Below are 26,324 nucleotides of genomic sequence, written 5' to 3'. Positions count from 1 at the left end.
GATGCTGCTAAACCACCAGTTTTATCAGAACTTGACGACATTTCTTCATTAAATGAAGAACAAAGAACAGCAGTGAATTGTTTTCTTTTCAAAAATGACAAAAGTCGAGTACTTACATGTCTATAGTCACCATGTTTCACGTTATTCCTTAGCAGCTGCGCACGCGCAGCTCGATAACTGCTATGTCATGTGTTTTGTTGCTCTTATTGGCCCGTAGAGATGTGATAGAACGTTCATCCAATCACACTCCAAGTTTTTTTCAAAGCCTCTGCCTTTTCTTAAACGTTTCCTGTTGTAGCGTGTCAGGTTACATCAGTATCAGTTTTCAGTAAAATTCTACAGTTAATTTCGATCCTCAGCCATTGCCATGGAAATCCACAAACAGTTGTTGCTAAATGTTTTAACTGTGAGATGGCGATGACATCATTTCCCGTGGCTGAAGTAGTGTCCGAAATTATTTTTGTATTTTGCAGTTAAGTCCACTGTATAGTCCACTATATAGTCCACTATATGCTGCTCACTATTGAGTGGATAGGGAGTAGGAAATGAGTGTGTGGTTTTGGGCACAGCCAGTGACTGAAAAAGCACTGTTGGATTTCTTTCGATTTCTTAGCTTATCTTTTTTCTATTTTAGGAAAATAAAGAACAATTTGGCGAAATGTACAAAATATCTACAGTATCACATGATAATCTGTGATGTCAAATTTCCAAATAAACTCTCCCACTATGAAATAAATTTGTCACAATTTTATGTTGTTTATCTTCCAACACAAATGATTATTTAAACATACTGGTCTGCCTTATAAGAGCTGCTGATGTAACGATGACACATACAGTAAGTGTTAGGTTTGGGCGGTATCCAATTTTTAAAACTGTCATACCCTCCCCAAATTTTACCGGGGTGTACCGTATTACTGTACCTAATAGCGTAATGATTTTGAGTAAGCCAATAATTTATGGATGAAAATGGTATTTGCTTCACAATAGAGTATAGTTTGCACTAAAAGCACTCTTTCAAAAGATTTTACTTTCATTAAAGGCTCAAAATGTTCATACATAATCATCCTCCCTCTTCATGAGCACATGTGTGTGTTTACTCATGCACATGTAAACTGACACGAACAACACAACATTTCATGAAATACTAACACTATAGTTAGGGCTCAGACCTGGACCAGCCCTTAGTTAGTTATGCTGCTATAGGCTTAAAACTTTCCTATTGGCTAAAGCTTATTGTTATGTCTGGCTCAGTCTGAGTTTTTAGCCTAGAGCCTAGAGTAGCATAACTAACTAAGGGCAGGTCCAGGTCTGAGCCAGCTCTAACTATAGTACTATAATATTTTACAAAATATTATGACATTTGTATCAGTTCACATGTGCATGAGTAAACACACAGGGACACGTACAAGCCCAGGAGGAGTGTGGATGTTAATGTATGAACATTTTGAGCCTTAAATTAAAGAAAAAACTATTGAAAGAGTGGTTTTAATGCAGACTACACACTATTGTGAAGCAGTTAGTATGCTCATCCATAAATTATTGACTCACTCTTTAATGTCATAAAATTATTATACAATTAGGAGGAAAATATTTTGCTTGCTTCATAATGTCATGATGGATGCAAAATGTAGAAGCATTTTGTCGTTATTGACCAGTTATTACAATTTTATTACATTTCTTTTTTGTTACATTATGCTTGGTTGTTACATTATCAGCTCTCCATGCTTCAGCCAAGCCCTTAGCCATTGTACAGCTATTGGTTTCAGTGTATTTTTGGAGACAAGTGATTTTCACAGTGACAGACAGCAAACTGCATCCAGGTTGCAAGGGCACGATAACGCAAGGCACTGTGGTACTCTAGACCTGTACAAGGGTATCAGCCTCGCAAGGGTGTGTGTGTGAGAGAGACAGAGGGATAGGGTGAGACATTAGGTGACGAGGCATGCACATGTGTGTCCTCTGGCAGACATGATGCATTAGTGTAACCTGATCCTTCTCCTCCCCTGTGAGTCCTAACCTTCAGACAGAGGCAGGCAGGTTCCAGTGGTGTATCGTGTTATAAATGATACTGTTGATCTTCATCACTGAATTTGTCCAATTTAGATTACCTTGTCTGTTGCAGTGATATTACAAGTATCTACTGAGCATCATGCAGGTGAGTGCTGTTTGTGGGTTTCTAAGAAAGCACAAAACCTACTGATTTGTTTGTTTTGTTTTTATTTTTTTCATTTGTGTTTGATATTTAAGTCCCTATGTGCTCCCATTGTTTTCATTTATTTGCTTATCTTTCACTAAATCTTTCTAGTTGAATATATTGTATCAGAATGTCATAAAAGTAATTCCTAATCCCCTCATTTTTTGCTGAAACAAAGTCCCCCATGTTATGTGCCATCAACATCCCATTCTTTATTCATCTAAAACCTCATGATTTTTGTGATTTGGGGTCTAAATCCTATTAAAGTGCAACTACCTCCATCTGCAGTCACATCATTTGCACCACATGTTTTAAGGTTTGCTCTCATGCATCTCATTCACAAAAAGCACATTCAGAAAACATAAACCCATTGGATTTTGACTTCTCCTTTACTTTATTGACTTTGACTAAGGTGACCCACTGATGAGAATCAGATAATTATCCAGTAAAATTCTTCATTGAAGCTTAGAATCCTTCTTTTCCTGTCTGGCTACAATCAGATAACCCATTAAAGGGAAAAGAAGTTTCATTATATGCCCTGGCTTCATTGTGAAAAACTATTATGCCTCAGAGTCATTTCTTTCATTTAGAAACCTGGGTAATTATTGGCCTAAGTATAACGAAACTCACAATTGAAATTATTAATCTTGAATACATTTAAAAATAATAGGGTTTAATTCCCCATCTTATTCCCTCACATTAAATACTACTATTCCCAGAGCCCATTAAGAAACTTAATCATCAGGGGCTGAAATGCACTGCAGAAAGATAATTACAGTTGATGATATTCATAGATAAGTCAAAGATGAACAGATGATTTTTTTTCTCCTTTTTTAACTGTCTTTTCTGTAGCTATTTGGCTTACTGCTCTGTGCCTCAGTTAACGTTTCAAAGTGTTTGGAAGCCAACAACAAGAAAACAAAGTATCAGAGGAAGAAAGGGCTCAAGATAAAAAGAAATGAATCTAGAATTTCAAAAATATAAAAGGGTTTAAAAATAGACTTGTGGGAGGCAGGACAGTGAGTCATTTACGAACATATGCAAGGTAAGGTCATCAGGGCTTCAATATTCATTACTGGTGTCTAGGCGAGTCTTTAAGATCTTATAGGATACAGTTTTAGTTCTCTCCTTATTTGATGTTTATGTTTGCTGAGTTACATATCAGAATAAAATTCATAAAGGGTCTTTATTTTTGTTGTTTGGAGAAGGAGTTGCTCTTGCATGGAACTTATGCTGTGGGGGTTTTAGGGTTAAAATCCCACTGGAGTCCCCCCAGTTGTAGTAGTGCATGGACCTATGGCAATTTGTGGAAGACTGGGAATAAAAAGCAAATGCATTCTGACATTTAAATTCAAGGCATGTATCCTGCTAAATGCATAATGAGACTTTACCAAGACAAACAACATTTTGATGGACACTGGTTATGTAAGGGAGGAGATGTAGGATTTTTCTTGTAGCACAGTTTCTCTATGACGTGAAGCTTCACTGTTTCAAGTCGTCATACACATAAAACAGTAAGCCCCTTACTATGTCAAAAACATTTGGAGAATGTAAGGTGTCTAACATATTATGACATGTAATCATCCTTCCGTGCACCTCTCTTTTCAGCTTGCTCTTGCTCTTTTCTTCATCTCATCTTTATATTCTCTCACTCCTGATTCTTATTCTGATTTCACTTCCCTGTTACATTTTTATTGTCAATCATCTCATCATCCATCTTTTTATATTTGCCCCTTCCTTCCTCTTAACTCTTTTACCTCTTTCTCTCTCTCTTTCTCCAGTGCCTTCTTCTCCCTCTCCCCTCTTTGCAGGGTGTCCTGTTCCCACTCTGGGAGTAGCAGACCTCCTGACGACTTAGTATTGATCCTTATATTTCTCCATCTTGCTATCTCTCTTTCCCTTGCTCTCTCTCCTTCTGTCTTGCACACACAGATGCTCACATACATGCACTAGGGTGACAAGATAAAAGGGTTTGTATGCCCCAAGGCAACACTTGCAAAACATGAGACCACAGGCTCTCAGGCTGCAGTATATGTATCAAAAACAAAAACTTAACAAACTAAAGGTTGTGAACACACTCCCATATCTCTGACAAGAACTGTCCAACAATTTCTGTTAGATTTATTTACAACAAGTTTATTTTTATCTCTAAGAAAAGCTCTGTATGAAATATCATGAATCCTGGAGAATTATTGCGGTTAAAACATTCTTCAGCTGTTGCTTTAGAAAGCTTAAGGCAACCAGCACACTATAGTCTTTGTGAAGTAAATTTCCGGATAATAATGCTATTTATAATCCTTGCCTTCGGGGGAACACTTTGACTGGAAGAAGTCCCATATTTTCTCTGAAAGATTGTTCACACAATCCTGTCTGGGGTTGAGTTAAGGGGACGGTCTGTAATAGGTATGTAAATAAACTAAAAATGAGTTCCTTCTCATAGAACAATCAAAGTGTGGAGAGATTTACATTTAAACATGTATTTAAAGGTTTAGTGAAAGTTTTAGATCATTTACCTATTTACATGAACGTTACATAAACATGTTTTAGATCAATGAGAGTATTATCATGATCTATTTAGAAATACAATTGGAACTTGAGGACAAGCAGCAGACAAATAAGGAAAATTTAGAAAGATGGAAATGCAAATACATTTTACACTTGACTTTTAATGGTAATTTTGTTAGTATTTTTAAGCCCATATAACATCATTTACCTCTTAAGTTCAGAACAAATCTTAGTCTTTTCCACATGGGATCATCTGAATTTCAAGCATGATGTTCTTGTTTAAAGCACCTTTCAGCAGAGCAAATGCATAGAAATTCATACCATGACAAAGTTAGTATTGCGCCATATCCACTGCACTCCAAAAGCTAACAAGGTTGTCAGCAATCAATACCTGGCATGAAAAATGATGTGACTTTCAGCTGCTGTGGGCACATCAATCAAACTATGCCATTAGCTCATCTCTAGACACCACCTTGGACTTCTCTCTCCTGCACCCCCACCCCTCTCCTCTGCCATGTCACTGTGTGTGCCTATCCTGCTTCTCTTCTGTCTCTTCCTTACTCTGTCTTTTCTCCCTCCTCTCCCTGCCATCTCAGCGGATGCCCCTTGTCACAGCTCCTATTTCAGCCTTCTGAAGTTTCCTAATTGATCGCAATTAGAGCCACAAAGGGGTGGGCTTGGGGGTGGGGGTTTGGTGGGGGGTAAGAGTTAGAGAGTGAGAAAGAGAGAGAGAAAGAAAGAAAGAAAGAGAGAGAGAGATTAAAATCAATGAGTCTGTTTTCAGAGTGGTTGTATTAGCAACTGGACAGTAATTGACCACAGACTGCTGGGGTAATAACACATGAGACAGGGAGTGTGACAGTGAAACAGACAATAAGGGACATAGAGAGACAGCAAGTCACTGGAAGAAGCAAAACAGAGCACCAATGCGAGAGAGTTAAATGTCCCTAAAGGAAAGAGGCATTCAGAGTTTAACACAGAAGGCAGAGGTGGAACTTACATTTTAACTTACCGGATTAAGTATAAAAAATCAATACATGCTTGTAAAAAGCCTTTCAGACAGAGCGCCATTTGAGCTGTACTCCGCTGGGTTCAATGCACCACAGCACACTGAACCAGAGGTTCAAAGTTTAACTTTCACCAGCTGAACTTTGGAAGCAGCGCTCTCAAAATACTGTGCTCAGATTTAGTTGTGCCTCACTTGACAAAGGAAAATACCTTGACAAAGGTATCTGTACCTCTTTCAGTGCCTGCCAATGTTTCTACCAACTTCCCGTTGTAGCATGCTTAAGATTTTGAAAAACAAATTAGATGTCACTTAGGTTGGCAGGTTCTCAAAAAGCAACTGTAATAATCACTTATTTGTACTGACAAAGATCAGCCCTGGCTTTACCCGCTTAGTGGCCAGGGAGATTTTTATATAGATGGGCTGTTTGCTAGCCTCAACCAGCTATGCTCTGCCTTTAATTTACAGAGTTCACACTTCTTTTGGCATTTTAAGCTTAGAGACTTTGCTAGCACCCCCGTTCCCCAACAAGACTTAGCATTGATACTAAGACCTACATATCCTACCTGTACAACCTCCTTTCTCCGCTTAGTCATTCTATCATAAGTAAAGTCATAACTGACTGGGAAACCAAATATCAGATCAACCTTTCCGATGCTTCCTGTAAGATAGAACTATATGCAGTCGTCTCTTCCTCTAGCTGTGCTGATGTACATGTTTTGGTCAGGCTCCTAACTATCCAGTTACTGGTAATCCTTCTTCAAATCGGTTTCAGACATATTAGAATTAAACATCAACCTGTCCCCACATACCGCTATTTACGTTTGTACCCCAGTTTTGTGGGTTTTGGTTCGATTATGGGTTCAATTCATCAATATAAATATAAAAAGCCCAAGATTTATAATCCTAGATGCCCCCAACATATTATTGTTATTATTTCCTTTTACTAACATTAGTGCAAATCTCTTTCACGTGTTTGAATCATTTGGTATATTAAACATGAGACAAGAAAGTAGAAAACAAAAAACATGCAAAATGAAAGTAAATACAGAAAACAACCTAATATCTCCTGATTTGAAAAAGTAAAAATAAAACCAACATAAAATGCAAATTAAACCGTGTGCATTGGAGAGCAACATATCAGATTTATGATTATGAACTGTGCTGTCACCATTTTTAATAAAAAGCTGATGCAGTGGATACTTACGCAAAATCCTGACTTATGTTTGTCAGTAATGGATCCCTGACTTGCTCATGTAATCACAGGAAGAGATGTTGCAATGGAGGCTGAGCAGGGTGCTTAATAACACATTTGTTTTGTTTGCGTGAATAGTCTTTAAAATGTATTAGCAGTGGTATTATCTTCGACCAGCTTTGCTTTCACATCTGGGGGCTTTTTAAAAACAGCACGGTGATAAGAAGACTGAGAAAAGGGCAGCAGGTCTCACTTCCCTGTCTCTCTTGCAGCTTGCTGCGAGAGCCAACCATAGGGAGCCAGAGTAGACTTTTCTTCCTTGTGTGTTTTAATATGCCAGTTACTTCCTCATCTTCATTGGTGGTTTAATAGCTGTTAGCAAACACTGGCATTACTGCCACCTGGATTGGCGGCAAATACTGTTATATCTGTATTATTTCCTCCCCCTTTTTTTAAATAGTTCAACGTATTCGTCATGGGATTATATGCACATAACTGTGACCCCTGAAGTGTCATGAAAACAAAAAAAAGTTACACCCCTAACATCCACACAAGACTTATGTTAGTACATTTGCCTCCTTAATTGCCAGAAGAAAGATTTAACTTCAGTGGAAATCTCCAGAGTCACCTTCCTCTATAGCCTGGCTGCCTGATATTCTATTTCTGTTAAAACTGGAGAAAAGAAAGTTCAGTCTTACAGACTGTTCAGGTAGACTATACTGTCACTGGAAGCCACTGCTAATCTTTTTTGATCAGCTCCCCTCCAATGACATGTCCCCTTATTTACCTACCATGGTTTGGTTTAAAATCAAACCTTGCCCTGTTGGATGGCTACCCTGGTTAAGCATCTGTAACTTCATGACACCCTACCAGTCCCACACTAGTTTAACAATACAGCCTAGAAATGAGGAGCTTCTATGCTTGGTTGATATAAATATAACATTAGTACTATTAATAGTACTATTTTTTCTCTTCAAAAGAAATGGAGATATTTTATAAGAGTGAAAGGACTGCTGCAATATAAAAAGATAGGGATAAAATAGAGAGACTGATTTCTGTAAGACATGTTGCAGCCATGAGTTGAAGGGCAGAAAGCAAAGGATTTGTAATAGAGAGATAGACAAAGAGGCAAAAAGACAAAAAGGAAGAATAACAACAGTGTCAAAACCTCTTCCATCCACCTTTCAAACGTAACTTATCCCTGTTTATCTCTCATTTAAATTCCTTTCCATTGTCATTGCAACACAAGCCTAACCCCCCACTGCCTGGAAGATGCACATACACAAACACTCATAGACAGAGTGCACATGCATTGACCTCCAGCAGCAGCCAGGGCCATCACAGGGAGCCAGGCTCACACATCTTTACTAATCCCTATCAGTGGACACACACAAGCACAACCTCACAATGTTTGCTAGAAAGATAGGCTCAAGTTTCCCCAGACTGCAGATGTCAATGTGACCCTAGCCATGCTAACATGGTTGTGGAATAGCAAGCAGCTTGTCACCAAGCATCCTGTGTGTTGTCAGCTACACAGGACCAGGCAGGCTAGTGTAGCACTCAATTGTGCCTTGTCAACATGTATAGTCAATATTGCTAGCCCCTTATTCTTTCTCTGCCTTACCATACTCTGGTCAACAATGCTTAAGACAGGAGTAAAATGGCTTGTCAGCTATGGCATCTTACAGAGGAGACATACTGCTCTGAGTAGTTTATCCTGCAGTGTCTTTAAAAATGTCTAACTGGACTAAATAACATCTTGTCAGCATTGTCAGGACATGGCTGGGCTAATATGATTCCTTGGCTTATTCCTTGTCAGCAGTTCTAGGTCACTGGGATGGCAAACAATACTCATCTTAATATTACCTTATGATGTGCATAGGCTAAATCTGGACTGAGCCTGGCATTATGAAAGATACAGTGATACACAGTAAAGTGATGCTTTGCCTGTACAATACTGGTGTCATATTATCCTTTGCCTTATCACACCTGTCTCAACAATACTACGTCAGAGATGGTAACCAGTGATACACTGTTGACTTGATGTAAAGTAGACTATCCAATAGAAAAATATGTCCTTCCTGTCTGAGGAATACTACATGCTATTTTGTAATACATAAACATGAGCCAGTGATGGCCTTAAAGAAAGAAAATAACTTTAGTCTACAGGACGTTTGGAATTGGTATTTCTTACAAATATTCATCAGATATCATTGTTATGAAATTTTCACTTCAAAATAAGTTCATTATGATATGATAGATTTAATCAAGCAAAGCTATTTACAATCACTACGAGAGAAATGCTTAAGAAATTAGAGTAGAATTAACTTGTAATTTATTGAAGAAAAACCAACACACCTCTTATTGCTTGGCCTGATGCAAGTGCATAGGGCTGTTCACATGTTAATCTCTAATGCATTAGAGTAGAAAAGGTATTTGGAACATACCCTCACAACCCTCAACAGTAGGTAGTAGAAAAGGAATGCACTGACAAGCTCTAAAAAATGACAAAAATATTAAAAATGAATTGGTGCCAACCTGCATTTCCATCAGCACTCTGGTACAGAGTACATTTTAGATAACCTGGTGTAGATATAAAAAATAAACCTATGTATACTGTGTGTACTACTAGAGATGGTGTTGAATAGAGGAAAGAAAACTGACTGTATGTATGTAAAGGTGATTCTTGGGAAAAGGCAACCCCAAGGGATCAAAGCACATAGTGTCACATTACTGATGACCCCACTCACTTGCAGTACATGCATATGCTTGTACAAGTGTAGCTGACATGGTGGTGTCCACAAAGCTAAAAGCTAACCTGCATGCCAACAGAACCAGTGCAGGAAGACAGAAATACTGCAGAGGAAGCCATAAAGAAGGTTGTCATCTTTGTGGACTAGCTTGCATATACACCTTGTCTCCAAGGTTTCTCTGAATGCTTGTTATGCTGCAATTCTTGTTACTTTTACCCATGTTTGTAGCCTCATAGTTATGTAGCTCTTTTTTTAATCCAAGGAATGATGTGAATGGCACATGAAGTGGCATATTCATTAATGTATGGATTGATTGTTGACCTTGAGAATCCTATAGTGATGTGACCAAATTGAATACTTAATATAAAATGGATTTGGTGAAAGAGTGTCAGGAAAGTAAGCCTTTGCATGGATATCTTTGGAATTTGTTGAGTCAAATATAATTCAACCCAAGCCAGTCATATGGATCTCTTCATTGGAAATCTATGAGTATCCTCAAATAAAATGCATGTGTTAAATAATTTGAAAAAGGTTAAGCCCTCCATTATATGTTCTCAGTACCATTCACTTTCATAAATATATCTATATCTCTGCTCTCTTAATCAATTAAAAGCTGTTGTTACAATAGTGACTTTTAGATGCACTGTATAAATGCTTAATTTGTTAAATATTGCAGTTAACATTCCAGCAATACCATGAAACCTAAAATGTGAAGAAACTCATTCTTCTTTTCCTGCTTAGACAACAAGATCACGCAAGACCTCCAGTCCGAGCAAGCTGGTTGGTCATGCCTACCACTGCAGTGTAGCTTCTGCTGCATTCATAGCAGATATGTGGACTTGTTTTGGCTTCCAAAACATTAAAGACGGCACAGACTTATACAGGTGTCAAGTCATTTATACGATATGCCACGCCAGGGTAAAATACTTGGACAACACAATGAACCTGAGCATCATAGCCATAGCTTAGTGACTCACAGCTAACGTGAAAGAAGTCCGCTGAAGCTACCGCTGATTTTTACTGATATAACCATATTTACCCTGTCAATACTTGTTTTTTTGTAAGGACCTGCACCATTGTAGTGTCGTTAAGAATGACGGCTTCCGAAATACAATAAAAAAACACTGGCCCATCACGTCATTCCCTCCTCACAACACAGTCCATCAGTCCTTAAAGCATGAGGATCAGTCATCCTCCACAAGCACTTTACGTTAAGACATACAAGCTGATGTACCATGAAATGCTAAAGATTTTACTCTGTATAGAATTATTTTTCCACTTTTCTTTCAAAATTCCTGAAAGAATTTTAATTCATTACAACAAATGGGAAAAATCCTCATCTACAAATTGCACAAAAAGAGTTAAAACTCTAGATTATGCAGGACCATGTATTCTATAATACACCATATATTTTATATTTATATACTATACATATCATTTTAATACATTTTTATTAATAGCTTAATTCTGTTGTTATATTTCATATTAACTTAAAATTACATAGTTGTTATTTATTTATATAAATAAACACACACATATATATATTTACACACACATATACACATACAAATATATATGTTAAATTACAAAAATATCTCAATATATCGCCTTGCTCATAGTATCCTAATATATCGTACTATATCGCAATATATCGAAATCAGCACCCCCTGTATTGCGATATGTATCATATCACCAGATTCTTGCCAATACACACCCCTAATTAAAACATACCCTTGTCAATCCAACAGTATCGTTTTATGTCATATTTCAAATAACAGATGTAATGTAACTAAACCATGACTGGGATAAAATGACTTCAGATATACATTAATTTATATCCCACCCTATTGACATCTTTCTCTCCCTTTATTTAGTTTTGTGAATCTTCCTCCTTTGCAGTTCAGTGAACCAGTTCATTTTTAATTTCAATTTTATATTAATCACAATTTCCAACAAGAGGGTTTGCTGAGGCCAAAGTTCCCTCTGGGGAGACTACATTGTTAAACTTCAACTCAAACACACTAATAGCCAATCCAGTATCCCAGAGAAACTAATCTGCATCATGCCTGATTGTCAACTAAAGCCTAACCCCCTTATTCCACATACTCCTACTGTGCCACGTTCTGGGCAGGCAGCGCTTGTCCGGACATTGGCGAATGACCTTGTCCAATCAAAGCATTTCTGGAATAATGTGCAGCAGAGTGCAGCCCTGAGCAGCTGGAGACAAGGATCACAACATCATAGGAGAACTGCAAGCTCACTGCACATGTAAGCAGTAATTATATGTGAAACCATTGGTGAGTACATTAAATGAGTTAAATGGTTGATGGTTTCTAGAAACGATGTGTGGTTTTATGTAAAATTATGAAGTTTTCTACCTCACAAGTTAACTTTCCTGCATCAATGGCCCTGTAGTAACTCTGTGACCCACTCACTGACCTGTAGCTTGTGGCACACACTCGGATATAATATTGGTCATGTTGGTATAGAGATGATTTACAATGGGGATTTGATGCATTGGATTGTGTTTTGAAGTTGACCAGATTCTTTTCACATTCTTCCTGCTGTTTGGATTGTTCTGCTTTCCTTGGATTGATGCAGGTTGGCCATGGACGATGCCAAAAATAGACATGGCATTTATCTAGACTAGAGCGTCACTTTTGGGACACTCCAGAGAAGAGCCAGAGTGCATGCAACAGAATTGCAAACATTGACTCGAGAAGAAGCAATATGCTACAGAGTGCATTTTACATACAGATACTGCACAGAGGAGTGGGTGGAATAAGAGGGTTAAGCTTCTATAGGGCTTGTGTTCTCAGTTCAAATCCACAGACCAACTCGGGGGGGGGGGGATGAAATGAGGAGTCCACTTTCTATGGACAATTGTAAATCTGCTTTTAAGAAGCCTGAAACCCGTCATCTCTTCCACAGCTGCTGAGAAAGTGACGATTTGCATTTGCTCAGATGCAATAAAACAATCTGCATTCCCTGCATTAGTGTAAGCCAGTTAAGATCCAATTCAGAAATTATTTTTTGAAATTTCAACAGGTGAAACTGACTTCCAGCTTCTGGTCTGTGTTCATAAAAGTGTGTACACATACTCTTCAGGTTCATAGCATTGCCACAGTTATGGACTGTCCTATAAGAAACCTTATAGTCCTGTTCTGGCCTGCATGGAATCTAGACTCTGTCTACGTGTGTGTCCACTCCGTCTACACATGTCCCGTAGTAGAGCACATACTAAAGTGTCCGTGGGGTCGGGTGTGACAGTGTGTATTTGCATGCCCATATTTCTGAAGTTTCAGAAACTGGCCACGTGTGCATGACGCTGGCATTTCTGGACAGGGGAATTCTATCTGCCTCTACATGGTCCTTTCAACACCCACCACCACACATGCACAAACACATATCACACATCCTACCGCTGACACTTGCATGTCACCACGGCAACCAGATACAGCCAAAGACATACTACTGACAGAGAAGCAGAGACCACCATACTAGCAGGCCACAGACACTGAGTTTAAGGGTAGCTGCTTGTTTGTTGGTCACATGAATTTATAAATTATCTTTAACCCAAACACAAAAAAATACTAAACACCCATCTCATACAGGTGAAATTAATAATGGAAGATACTGATACTAAATACTAAAAATACTAAAATAATACTAAACTACTACTTACTGATTATGTATAGTTTAGGAGCAAAAATGAAAGAAAAAGACAGCAACATTTTTGTCTGTAAATAAGGAAAATAAAATATGCTTCACACAACAAGTGTGTGACACTATAACAGCATGGGCAAAATATCTAAATACAGCTGAATAAAAAATGAAAACCACAAGATGAATACTTTGTAGTGTATTGGAACTGAGGCAAAGTCATCTGTAGTTTACAATAAAAGAAAAAAACAAGACTCACCTTTGATGGGACAAAATGACAGCTCGATCCTCCTCTTCACCCTGTCAATAACAATCTGGAGTTAGTAACATCTACAGAAATTGTTTAAAAAGGGATTTGAGTATAAAATGAAGCCATATGAAATAGGAAAAGATTCAGCAAACAGTAAAAACGTTTGACATTTTAGATAGACAAAGTGACTAATCCTATGCTTTTTACATATCTGGCAAACTGGTCATGAAGCCCAAAAATACTAAGACTTAAGCTGGTATCTGATAGTCATCCCTATCTTTTTTAACAGGGAAAAAACTATTCAGTAAAAACTGTATTGTCACATATTTGAGGTGGTATTGGAAGAGACAATACTGGGTTAAAAAATCACATTAAAACAGCAGATTGGACCTCCAACTTACCGCTAAGCTATCTTCCCAGTAGAATTTCCTAAATTATTCTCTTCCCTTCAGTATTTTTAATCATTTTTAATGGTGTTAAATCTTAGCCTTGACAACCCTGGTCACATTAAACTCTACATTTATTTCTCTCCTTCCATGATCTCCCCTCTTGATCTGGTTTCTGTTCTCTACACCTGCCCATCAGTCTGCAGCAAAGGGCAGGTGAGCCTATTACATGCTTTTCACTTTTACTGCATGTTCACATAAACACACACCAAAACACACTAGCTCTGCTTCATGGTAACTTAGCATGCCATGCACATCAGCAAAATCTGCTGTGCTGTTACAATAACCAAGTCTTGCGTGTAATAAAGTGGTCTAGTGTTGAAAAAAGCTGTAAAAACCTCACAACACTGAAAGCTACAGAGAAAATGTCCAAATAAATGAATTAAAACATTCTGGGCTCTTAAATCTAAGTCTAAGAATTCAAAATGATGGGGACCTACTTGAATATAAAATGAATATTGGGTGAACTAAACACAATAATAAGAAAATATAGATCAATAGATAGATAAAGCTAGTTTTTTTTTTTTTTTTTTTACTATGTATGATCGTGTAAAAGAGGGTGGAAGTGCTTTTTTCCCTGGTTGCTGCTTAGTTACAAATAGTATGACTACTATGCAGAAACAGTCCCCCGTTTGGCCTACACTCACACTCAACACCTCCAGGCCTGAGCCAGGATATGTCACATGCTGACATCATCACTGTTGATGTATTTATAAGATTTCATGCATTAAGTATTGTTGTTCATGACTGTAAAATAGCAACTCATTTATACAATATCTTAACCCACAAACAGTTTCTTTCAGCAGACCTGGGATCAGTGTATTAACTGCAGAGTCCGGTGAGGAGAGAGAGGTTTAATTTGGAGATTGATCCCTCACCAGAACAACTAATCTGGAGCCTAATCAGCTCTTAGAGTTCCAAGCCCCTCTCCTGCAGAATGAAACCCTAACTTTTGATCCTGTATGAATCCTACAGTCTGTCTTCTCTATGTCTGTATACCATCTGAATTCTCCTGACATCCCTGCATGTGCCATGAAGTGGGCCATCTCTCTGCGTAATTTCAGATGCTTTTTAGTGCTGCTCCTCGACCAAACAAGCAGACCTCTCATGCCACGACAGCATTTCTCCAGATTAGAGTTCATGCTCTGTTAGGAAGAAATTCTTAACATGACAAGCTGAATTTTAACTTTCTGATGAGAGCTGGAGGTAAATACACCGCAGGATTTATAAACATTATCTTAGAATTGATAGGGATGCAAAGGTATTTGTATTTGACTGAATGGTTATGGCCTATACATCACAGTTCTCTGCATGCAGTCATGTGACAAGTGAATACAAGAGGAGAGTAAAGGCAGAAATACATGGCCAGCATTCATTTTGGCAGCTATTATAGATGTAATCTTAGTGACAGTCTTTAAGGAATGTTTAAATGCTTATTAGTTGTAGTGAAGTTTTAGCCATTTTTAGCCTTGAATGTTTTTATCTAGTTTTAGCATACAAAACCGTGAAAATTCTTTTTAAATTCTTTGAATTTCTTTTAATCCCAGATAAGCTTAATTAGTTATTACATTTTGTCATTTTCTGTCTCTTTAAACTAACTTCATAAGCCTCATTTAATTTATGATCATTTTCTCACCGAAGGAATCAGATTTATTTTTCTTCTGATGATGCTTTAGTTTCTTTTGCCTAATGGTTATTTGATTATCACAGCAAAACCTTATGTTACATCCTTTAGTATGTTGATAAACTTTTTTTTCAGTCATTTTAGCTTTTGATTACTATTTTTAACCTTGACTTGATACATCTGGACTATATACCACTGCTTATAAAAAAGAATGCAGAGGATGGCTGAGCACCATCAGTAGCTAATGGTGGAGTAGATCACATTTTTTCAACCACGTCTTTTCTAATTTACTGCAATTGTTACACCTGGCAGAAGACAGAAGAGACAGAAGACAGAAGAGCTAGAGATTCAGCCCAGTATTTTGTGCTCTTTCTTTCATGCTGCTTCATGCAGGAATATAGACACATGCACAGTGCTCCTGCTTTCTCACATCTGCTTGTATTTTGACAGACAAATATAAGCAGAGTGGAGAAAGACCATAAATTTTGGAGTTCAACACCTTATCACTAAAAATTAGATTATCAAAGATTTATTTTAAGTTGTCGAGGTCTTATTTTCCTCATAGCATTTTTTGATATATGTTTTTGTTGGCAAATTAACACTGTACATCATAATCCTCACGTTTGCTAACAACTTTTAAATAAAAAAGAGGATACAGTAAAATTAAAAAAACAAAACAAAACAAAAAAACACACACAAAAAAAAAAAACCGCATGGCTTAAGTAATAAATCCACCAGCTCCTTGAGATAAGTTTTATAATGGAAATTTGGGTTGGCACCATGACTTTTCATTAGAAACAGCAATCTAATCACATCCCAGAGATCAGATGGTATTACTTGGATGCAGGGCTTGACATTTACACCTGCCAACTAGCCAAATGCGGGTAGTTTTCAGCTGTGGCAGGTACCAAATTGACTCCAACTAGCCACTTTGGCCAGTGGAATTTATCAGTGTCACAACCTCAGCATTCTCTGGTGGAAATTTTCTGACTGAGAATTAGATATGTTTATGCAACCAGCTGCATTAAAAGTCAGTGTTTTAATATTGGTGTAAACTAAATATCCATTAAAGAGGGAAATGGAACATGTGTTACATATCATACCAGACGTACCCAATATGGCATACAGCACATAGCTTCCTAACAACAAACCTCTGGCTAGTGGAAATGCTTAGTGGCTAATAACTGTTCAAAAACAAGTAGCCACCATGGCCAGGGGGCAGAAAGATTAATGTCAAGCCCTGCTTGGATGTTTAAAGCAACTACACTAAAAAAAACTGATGTGAAACGTCCTCTCTGCACTGATTTCAAAAAACAAATAGGGGGTCAAGGACATTATACATTCAAATGCTCAAATCTAGTTACAATGTGCTATTGCATGTGCACAGCCTGCCTGTTGTCTTTCACTGCCATACATGAGAGATGACTGTGTACAGGTTGTCTGCTAAAGTAAAATATTTTTAAAAAAATGCTATTACCAAAGCTTGACTTAACTGTGTATGTGAAAATACTGACTAAAATAATGACAGTTGGTTAGAGCTGTCTCACAGTGAGTGCACACTTCATCAGCTCAGAGTGATCATTATACACCATTAAGAGGTGCATAATAGTCTCACACATTCATAAGCTGATTATAAATATGATGCACTGCTTTAAGAGGCACATATTTTATCATCTTTAATTTGAATTTATTTTGAATATTCAAATGAGGCTATTTATTTCTGTGTAGCTTATCGTTTTGTTTTTCTTTCTCTTTTTTAAGGTTTAATGCACTATACACACTGTAAAAACTATCACAGGTAGTTGTTAGAAACAGCAGATAAAACAAATTGTAACTTGAACAACTGTCAGTTCAGAATCAATCAAACAAGAATAAATGCAGGACAGTATGTCGGTATTTTCCTGTTGATCTGAATCTGTACTGAACTTTGACATCAAAACTGAAGTGTGACTTTTGTCATTTCACCCAGACTCATCGATTCATTCATCATATACAGTGTTCCCATAAGTCTGAATTTTACTTGCAGTGGTATCCAGCAGAAAGGGACGACATTACACGCAAGCAAGAAAAGGTTAACTTCTGTTTCATTATCTACCTATACTTGACAATTAACTCAGTTATTTGAATTATTCAAGAATCTTCATGCCAAATAAAAGTTTCTGACAGTAGCTTGTGTTTTCTCTAGCATCATAGGATAGACTGGAACAGTCATCTCTGATCATCCTGACAACATCTTCCCTGATATTGACTTTTCACTGTTAGCTTCAGTGTCTAATGTCTGGTTGACACTGACTGGCATCATTATCATCAGGAATTATATTATGTCTTATAGTACACACCAAAACCACATTTAAAGTTTATCTTAGTCATCCAAGGTATGTCAGCCTTTTCTCTGCAAACAAAGCAGAGACAAATTAAGGCTAAGGCTAAGAAATAGGCTTCATCACCTCTTTTAATTATTATCAAGATTATTTTGACAGCATTACATTACTATTACTATAATTTTAGTAAGCATCCACAGCCCATGTTCTTCAGAAATTTCATTCTGTAGTTTTATCAGTCATTATCAGCCTTATTTTCAAACTAATTTAGGAGTTTGATCAGATGACCTTCAGGTCTATTATCCTCACACACATCCATCTCAGCTTGTATAGTCTCTCCTCATCCTCTCTATTCATCTGTCTGTGTGATCTTTGACCTATTACAGCAGCACAGTTTGATAATTTTTTTTTTACTACTCACAATGTGTTTCAAACATGATCAACTTCAGGGCAAGCTTTGTTCATGTCATTTCAAGATGCAGAGTGTGTCAGACGCACGCTAAATTTGCAGAGAAAAGGGAGATTATGGGTGAGTTACGTGATCATGAAAGTAGGTTATGTCGGTAACTACACCTGGATATGGTATGTTGCGGCTCGCTCGCTACCATCTGTGAGAGAAATATCACGTTTTCAACAGTCACCTCCGCTGTTCACTCACAACTGGCCACACCAAAATTCATGCCCACACTGGGGAAATTATCATAATATGTGTTTTCAAACCCTCCTCACAAAGACTAGCGTACGGAAGCCGAGGTGCAGAGCGAAGTAGGCTCAAATTCAGCAATACAATAGCTTTCTTAAAACCATTGACATATGAAAATGCCAAAATGACCAGGGCCGCCCAGGTTTTAACTTATGTGTGGGGAAACACTGCTATACATTCATCAGATTTAGACACCTTTCATACACTGACATTCTAAATACCAACAAAAAAATATTAAAAACACATCATCATATCATATCATATTAGATCTATGTTCCATATGATGTATATTTCTGAGCAATCTGTCTTTTAAAATTTTCTGAAGGGGGGTTGGTCTCTCTTTGGTACCATGGTTATTTTTCTTTCTAAGAGTCAGTTTCTCATATCAGTAGCTGAGATGCTACTGAAAGGCTTTCTTCAAAACCTTCCCTGCTTCTCTGGAGTAAAGAGGAGAAAAACTTGAAAGCGGGTGAGATTTGGTGTTGCTGCCATGCAGCATCATTGCAGAACATGTGAAGCATCAACTTTTAGAAGCTTTCACTCTCTTGTTTGTACCCTTGTCTCAATCTTGCTTACACAGTTTATCTCTTTGCCTGACCTCCTCTATGCCTTACACACAAATATTTTTCTCTTGTTTTCTTCTGCTTCAAGACCTTGACACCACCTGTACTCTTCCAATTCTGTAGTTTCTCAACCCTCTAGATGACACAAAGATTTTTCACACCAGCAAAGAACACACAAAAAATAAAACAAAACAGAAAAAAGAGGCCATAACATAACCAAGTAAATCAGCAAAAGCACATCCGACGTGCCTCGTGAAGTTCTAAATAAGTATTTTGACAGTGTTTGCAGGGTAAAAATTATTTATGAAAAGAATGAGAGCATTATTGTACAAGAAAAAGAATGAATTTAGAAAGGGGAATGCTATACAGTTATCAATGAGAGGGGGCTTAAAATAGATGAAATGAGATGGTGAATAAAAAAGGACTCAAAAACTATGCACTCAGTTTTCTCTGTAACATTTCATCTTGGCTGCTTGCCATATTGATCAGCCATGCACCTTACATAATTCATATTCAAAACAGACATCTAAAAAGCATTGTGATTTTAATTCATTTTTAGAAAGGATTACTGCAAAAAGGAGGTAATTCACACAAGCCAAAAGCTAGGATTGCATGTATCATCTGCAGGTTGTCATTTTCCTAATTTAAATACACATCATGTTCTAATTCATTTTACTAATCAAAAGGAAGAAAGGGGTAATAAAAAGTAGTATTAGTTTTAAATACATAACTTTTAAGCTTAGACCCTACATTAAAAAAATGAAATACCTGTAAGATGATGTCTTTTAAAATATTCATTCACATTCATTAAGCGTTACTTTAAAAACCTAGGACAGCAGGAAATGAACAAACCTTGAGAATTAACATTGCAACAAACTTAAATAATATTTGTAAAATTACCAGCTATCCAGCCGATTTAGAGCTTAGGAGCTAAAAAGGATCCTTGGACCCACTGAACCGCATATTGATGTGAATCCAGCCAGTAGCTCCCCTAATGTTCCCTGTTTCCCGGTCTGTTCTGTTAAAGCTTTCTGTTACTAGCAAGCCAAGGGATCAGGTTAAGTAGATGAAGGCTATGAGACCACAGAAGGAGAGAGAATCAATTTAATCATGGGGTAAACCCACTAACAACAGGTTGACCTGCCAGTTAATCTGAAAACATTAACTAACTAGGTGGGTTATAGAAATTCAAGCATTCCCTTTAATCCAATGGAAAACTGTGTACACCCTGAAATGATGCATCAAAATCACAAAGTCACAACAGACATCCAAAAATTATCAGGCCACTAAAGAAAACAATAAAGATTAAACGAGGTTTGGCATCATGACCTGCTGTTGCAGTGTGAATTAAGCAGCAGAGGCACAACTACCTTATCCCACAGAGAAAATAAGCAATACATATAACCAAAATCGAGGGTACCAATGGGACAAAATACATGAGGATGAAAAAGCAAGAATGTCTTGAGTGAAAAGAGCATACTGGAGAGTGAAAGTTCAGACTATAAGCCTCATAATCTGCTTCATAACTGTCCTCTGACATCACTGCAGCAGATGCTTTATCTTGGATCCTCTGTCTGTCTAGGGGTCTCTCTGTCATACTGTAATGTAATGAAAATAGAGTAGACAGAGTGAGGGAGTATAGACAGAGATGATTTAGTATAGCCATGTTCATAAAAAAGGAGTGCAAGCAAGGCAGTATGTGTATACTTCTGTGTGTGTGGGTGTGTGTGCATGTCTGCGGGTGTGCGTGTGTTTTATGCAGTCAGGAAAGCAGTTCGTAAAAAGCTTTTGTTGGTGACACTTCCAGGTTTCTTATGTAAATGAACAAGAAAGTGATTATATAATATGTTTATAGCCACCTGTTCTTTGCATTTATTGGAAATAGTCCCTTGCTTGCAGAATTGCAACCTTGGCAAAGACTTACTTTGCTCCAATTAGGTAATCAAGCCTAGTATGTGCTGACTGTGAAGCAAGATAGACAAATTTCAAAGAAGCAAGCAATGTAATTTCAAGAGGACAGGGAGAATGGTGAATTCTAAAATAATAACTGGCAAAAGTTGATGTAAGTAGAAATGCTAGTTGTAATAAAATTTGTAAGACTAGTTTCTAAAACTGTTTGGCTAATATTGGGTCTTAGCTTTGGCAGCGGTGCCAGCTACCATATTACAGCTGCTTCTCAGGCTTCGTTTAATGCGACAGTCTGCTTCTTCGTGGACTTTAAAACAAGTCCATCCTGAGTTACCTTAAAACACACTGCATGAAAAGAGAGATTCTCAACCATTCTTGGCCCTGTGACTCTTCAGGGAACTTCACACGTTCCAACTTTTCACGGGAGTTCACAGCAAGCCCCGAAAACTGCCAGAAAATGCCAGAAACAGACGTAGAGTTGCAGTTTCAAGCTGAGAAAGGCCCCCCTCCTGTCCCTGTGCCTGGGTAGTATTTCATATTTAAATGGCATAGCTCTTATCTACACGAATGCAAATCACACAGCTATTTGCTCTCTATGTGGGTGTGCCTGTGTGTGTGTTTGTGTGTCTGTTAGAATGTGCCTGTGTGTGTCTAGTGTAGTTTTCAAAGTTTATGTATATTTTACTAGCTGGCCAACCTGATGGTAAACATGCTGTCTTTTAGTAATATAAACCATATTTCCTTGTGTGCTCACAACAAAAAATGAACAAATTAGTGCATATTTTTTCCCTTTAAATGAAATACAGGACAGCAATCTCTGTTGGGCAAAATGAGCTATATAGCCTCATATGAACATAGCGAAATGTTTACAGCCTGTTTCAAGGTAAATAATTAAATATATAAGTCCAGTGTCAGGGGTGTCCCAAAACCCTATGGGGTATTTTTGGCTAATCTCCAGGGATGACAGTCACTTTTGTGAAATTTTAACATGAATTTCTTTTTAAAAGACAGCAAGTTAACATACTGTAAAATACCAAATAATAGCCGGGTCCCAATTAACCACCGGGTGTGGCACTACATTTTGACAAATAAATGCCTGTTCCAAATAAATGCCGGGTGTAATTTATTTACAGCTCCGATATGTGATTGAGGTGAGAACTGTATAGAATCAACTCCCAACTCCCCCTCCCTTCCTGTTCTCCTCCCTGTCTGAGCTCCGTAGCTCCGCCCCTCTCTTTACGTGCCTCCTCGCGGATGAGAATGTCCGAATGAATTGAATACTCACGATGGCAAAGCGCTCGTGGAGTGATTTTGCTCTACTTTTCCACTGAAATCAATGGCCGAATCACAGGCAAGAAAACACTCCATCTCATCATGAACAAATTCTACCCAGGACCGAACACCGCCGTAATTCCGGCATTGAATCAACTTCTCACTAAGCAGAGATACGGAAGCTATAGCGGCCAATAGGAACGCTCCCTCTGACCTGAGCCTGATTGGCTGTGAGTACTAGCCTCCTCATTGGCTGGGGCGACCCCATCCCTTGCTGGTTTTCTCAACTGAGATAGCAGCGCCATGCCCCGGTGCAGCCAAAAAATAAAAAAGTACGACATTAACTTTAAACTGTCTGTCGTCAGCTTTGTGTTTGTTTAGTTCCTTACCAGTATTTAAAGTGTTTAGAGAGTTCTGAGTTGACAGAAGAAGACAAAATTACAACTATGGTACTGTAATCTTGTCTTCAAAATGTAAAAGTGATATTCATACTGGTGTAAATAAATAGTTTGATTAAATTTACCATATTTTTCCAATTTTTGCTAAGCAAGATTTTTGTGAGAAAGGAATTAAACGCCTGTTCCAAATAGCCGCCTGGTCCCAAAAAAACACCTGGTCTGCTCAGTGATTGAGACAAATAAACGCCCCAGCTGTTATTTAGTGTTTTACGGTATATACTTCGTTACTTTACCACTCATAAAACGTAATGTGTCACATTTGTTCATACATCCATTAGTGATTAAATAGAAACTTCACTTTGCTGCACATGCCCCAAGAGAGTTGGTCTGTGAAGTGAATGGTTGGACACCTACAAGAAAAGGGGAAAAAATCCATATCAGAGAGGTCAGTTGGTGTGTGAGTAACGATAAGTTGGAGAAAATGGGAAGAGCGGAAAACACCAGAGAAGAAGAAGAAGAAGTAGTAGTGTGAGGGACGAGCTGGTATACTGTAAGTGTAGTCTTTAATGTCATTTACTGTCAGCCTAAAGTTCACACCTCAAACACCATTTCCTCAATGCTTTATTTCACTTGCGTGTTAAGAGCAGGGTTCAGAGTCACTGCCGTAGACTCTGAGTGGGGGCATTTTAAGAAAATGTCGAGTATTCGTGTTATTTACTGCTGCATCTATCGACCAAATGAGTGGAGTGTGTAACATTTTCTGTCCCTCATTGCAAGAAAGTGATGGAAAAGAGAAGAAGAATTGACTCTCATTTGTGGCCAAGAGGAGGGAAGCGGTGCTAATGGAGCTATCCAGTGATCACTGATAAAGGTAAGTTGGGGTTCTGTTGTGATTGTGTCTGGTTTATTCAGCTTCCTGGCATCGGGTAGCACAGCTGCGGTTCCTTCTCTTTTTCTTGAGAATGTACCCATGACTGAATAAAGAACAAAAAGCAATGCTAGCAGTTAGCTGGTTAAGGTCATGTCTGTGATTTGCTAGCTCTGTGGGACATTGCCCCTGTTGTTTAGGCTCCCTCTGCCCGAAATGCGGTAAACATTTAGCGTATCGTGGTGCGATTTAAGTGATTATGGTTGTTTAGCATGTGTTTATCCTTTCAACAAAAGTAACTGATAAATGTCGTCCTTCATTACAGGAAGCGGCTCCACAGCGAGACAAACAAAGGGGCAGAACAAGCTGCAGGTAAGTTTGATGACCTGTGGTGTGCTGGAAGTAACCCCAATAAATGCTTGTACTTTGAATAAGCCGTTGATGTTCCCTTTTGCTGTCGATAATGTTAGATATAAGTCTGTATTCGCTTGTGAACTGGTTTGTATTTTCAGTTTCTGAGCTCTATAATTTTATTTTCACAGATCGAGCTCCCCCGCCATGACGCCGCCTTGCCCCATTTGCAGCTCTAGCTAGAAATGTGGAGAAATATTCCATTTTATAGTAAGTTAACTTAAATGGGACATTTTATTTGCGTCTACCACAATGGCGATAGTGTTTTTTGTCTGTGTCATTAACCTGTTGCAACTCCTCCTATCGCCTGTTCATCTGCAATATAACAATAATCAAAAAAAGTGCATGGCTAATGGTGTTGTGATATTATGTTCAAAAAACGCGATCCACAGCACTTTCCTAGTTTGTATGTAATGTTAGCTGGGTCTGGCGTCAGGTCTGTTCACTGAAGGAACACTTAGTGAGGTTTTTTATGCATGCTCAAATGTAAGATGTCACTGAGTAGAGGCCCGTTTCAGACAGAAAAATAGGCTGAAGCAGGCAAAGTAATCTTAATGTCAATTTGCCAATCTCTCATGACGATGTTCTATTCCAATTGTCCAATGTTAATATGCTTCAAAGTTCAAATAATAAGCTAAAAATTACCATGTAGGCTTTGTTGTAATGAGTATGGATCATAGATCATGTTCATACTGTCTGTAAATGATTTCAAGCGTTGTTTGAAAGCAAATGCCTAAATATATATCATATAGTCTGAATATATGAAGGCTTCAGAATAAAACATCTGACCATGGACTTGTATTCAAACTTTACTCTTATGTATCTTGACATCTCATAATGTCATAATGTATAGTTTCAACCTTGTAAAGTCACCACTTTAATCTAAAACATCTAGGATTTCATTTCCATAAATAAATTACTTTAATCTTTCAATATTACAACTTTAATGTCAACATTTTTATTTTGCTATATGGCTTCAATACTTCATCACTCTCTGCTCTGAATAATTTTGTCGAATCACTTTCTTAAAACGACCCCTGGATGTACAACCATTTAAAGGCTTAAAAATCCCATTCAGCTCACAAAGAAAGCTCTTATTTACTGAAAACTTTGAATCTTGTTGCAGAAATCTGTTTGGATTCCAGTCTTAAGAAGCTCACGCTACAGGCCGTGGAATCAGACCGTAAGTGAGAAAACAACAGCCATTTACACACCCAGCATTTAATGTTAAGATGAAGACCATTATTAATATAAATATATACATTACAGTTAAAATTAAATGAAAACCACAGTAAAGTATCTTAGAACTTGATATAAGGAATAGAAAAGATGACAATGTCATTTTTCTCTCACTAAAGACTAAGGTGATAAGAGACTGAGCAACAATTTAAAACTCATTCTAATGAAAGTGTTTGCTTTTAGTGGGATTTAGTAGAAAATCTGTGATTCAGAGGAGAGCCACTGTGTTCTTTGTGCACTGTGTTTTAGAACTACTATGGCATCTGAGGTTAAAACTCCAAAATTAACAAAGAAATGCACACCCAGACCAAAATGTTCTGCTGTGTGCTGAAATATAACCTGAGTTAAACATGTCTTATCACTGACAGCTTCACATGGTGTTATTAGTTGTTCATATATATTTTAATCAGTAATGCTCTATTTAAGTTTAAATCTTTTTTTCTCTCCTACTCTAGACATCCAAATCCAGGTGTGAAGGGCCAGCTCAGCTGATACAGGACCGTTTCCCGAAGAACCTTCATGGAGGAGGCTAAAGAAGGTTCCACAGTCCAAAGATGGACTGTTGGACTAATGATTGATAGCTGATAGAAATATCCCATGTTAACACTGTCAAACATCAGTGAAATCTTTTTGTAATTAATACCCTTTTTGTATCAGCCTTTGCATAGACTTTGTGCCCACTGCTGGTGAAACTGTGTAAAAAGTAGTGTTTTGTTGTAAAGTGGCATAATTTAGTTATCTAGTTATAATTCACTCAGTTATTGTCTTTCATCTTGTATATTTTGATTAATAGTTTTACTTATGTGCCACAATGAGGGAGCCAAACTTTACTGAGTAAACATAACTTAATTTGGAGGCTTTCCATGTAAATATCAATTGGTAATGTGATTGAATCAACAAATACACATTGCCATGGTATGCCACCCCTAAAAAATCTCCTGCCACCCTCGTGCCACCCCAGGAATATTTTTCTAGATCCGCCCCTTGCTGGGAGCCATGAGGAGC

The 26,324-nt window shown here is 37.8% G+C and overlaps 1 protein-coding gene across 2 annotated transcripts in view; it reads right to left on the bottom strand.

Moving 5' to 3' along the window:
- Positions 1 to 26,324, bottom strand: part of cntfr (ciliary neurotrophic factor receptor) — a 324,273-nt gene that overhangs the window by 239,880 nt on the left and 58,069 nt on the right. Inside the window, exon 2 of one of the 2 annotated variants that reach the window (XM_041810168.1) lies at positions 13,576 to 13,616. The exons of the other annotated variant lie outside the window; for it this stretch is intronic. The gene's annotated coding sequence lies outside the window, so the exon portion shown is untranslated. The remainder of the gene's footprint in view (positions 1 to 13,575; positions 13,617 to 26,324) is intronic. 2 annotated transcript variants of the gene reach the window in all.

Source organism: Cheilinus undulatus, linkage group 17 (genome assembly GCF_018320785.1).
Source record: "Cheilinus undulatus linkage group 17, ASM1832078v1, whole genome shotgun sequence".
NCBI classification, from domain to species: domain Eukaryota; kingdom Metazoa; phylum Chordata; class Actinopteri; order Labriformes; family Labridae; genus Cheilinus; species Cheilinus undulatus.
This window is presented reverse-complemented; position numbering and strand designations above follow the sequence as displayed.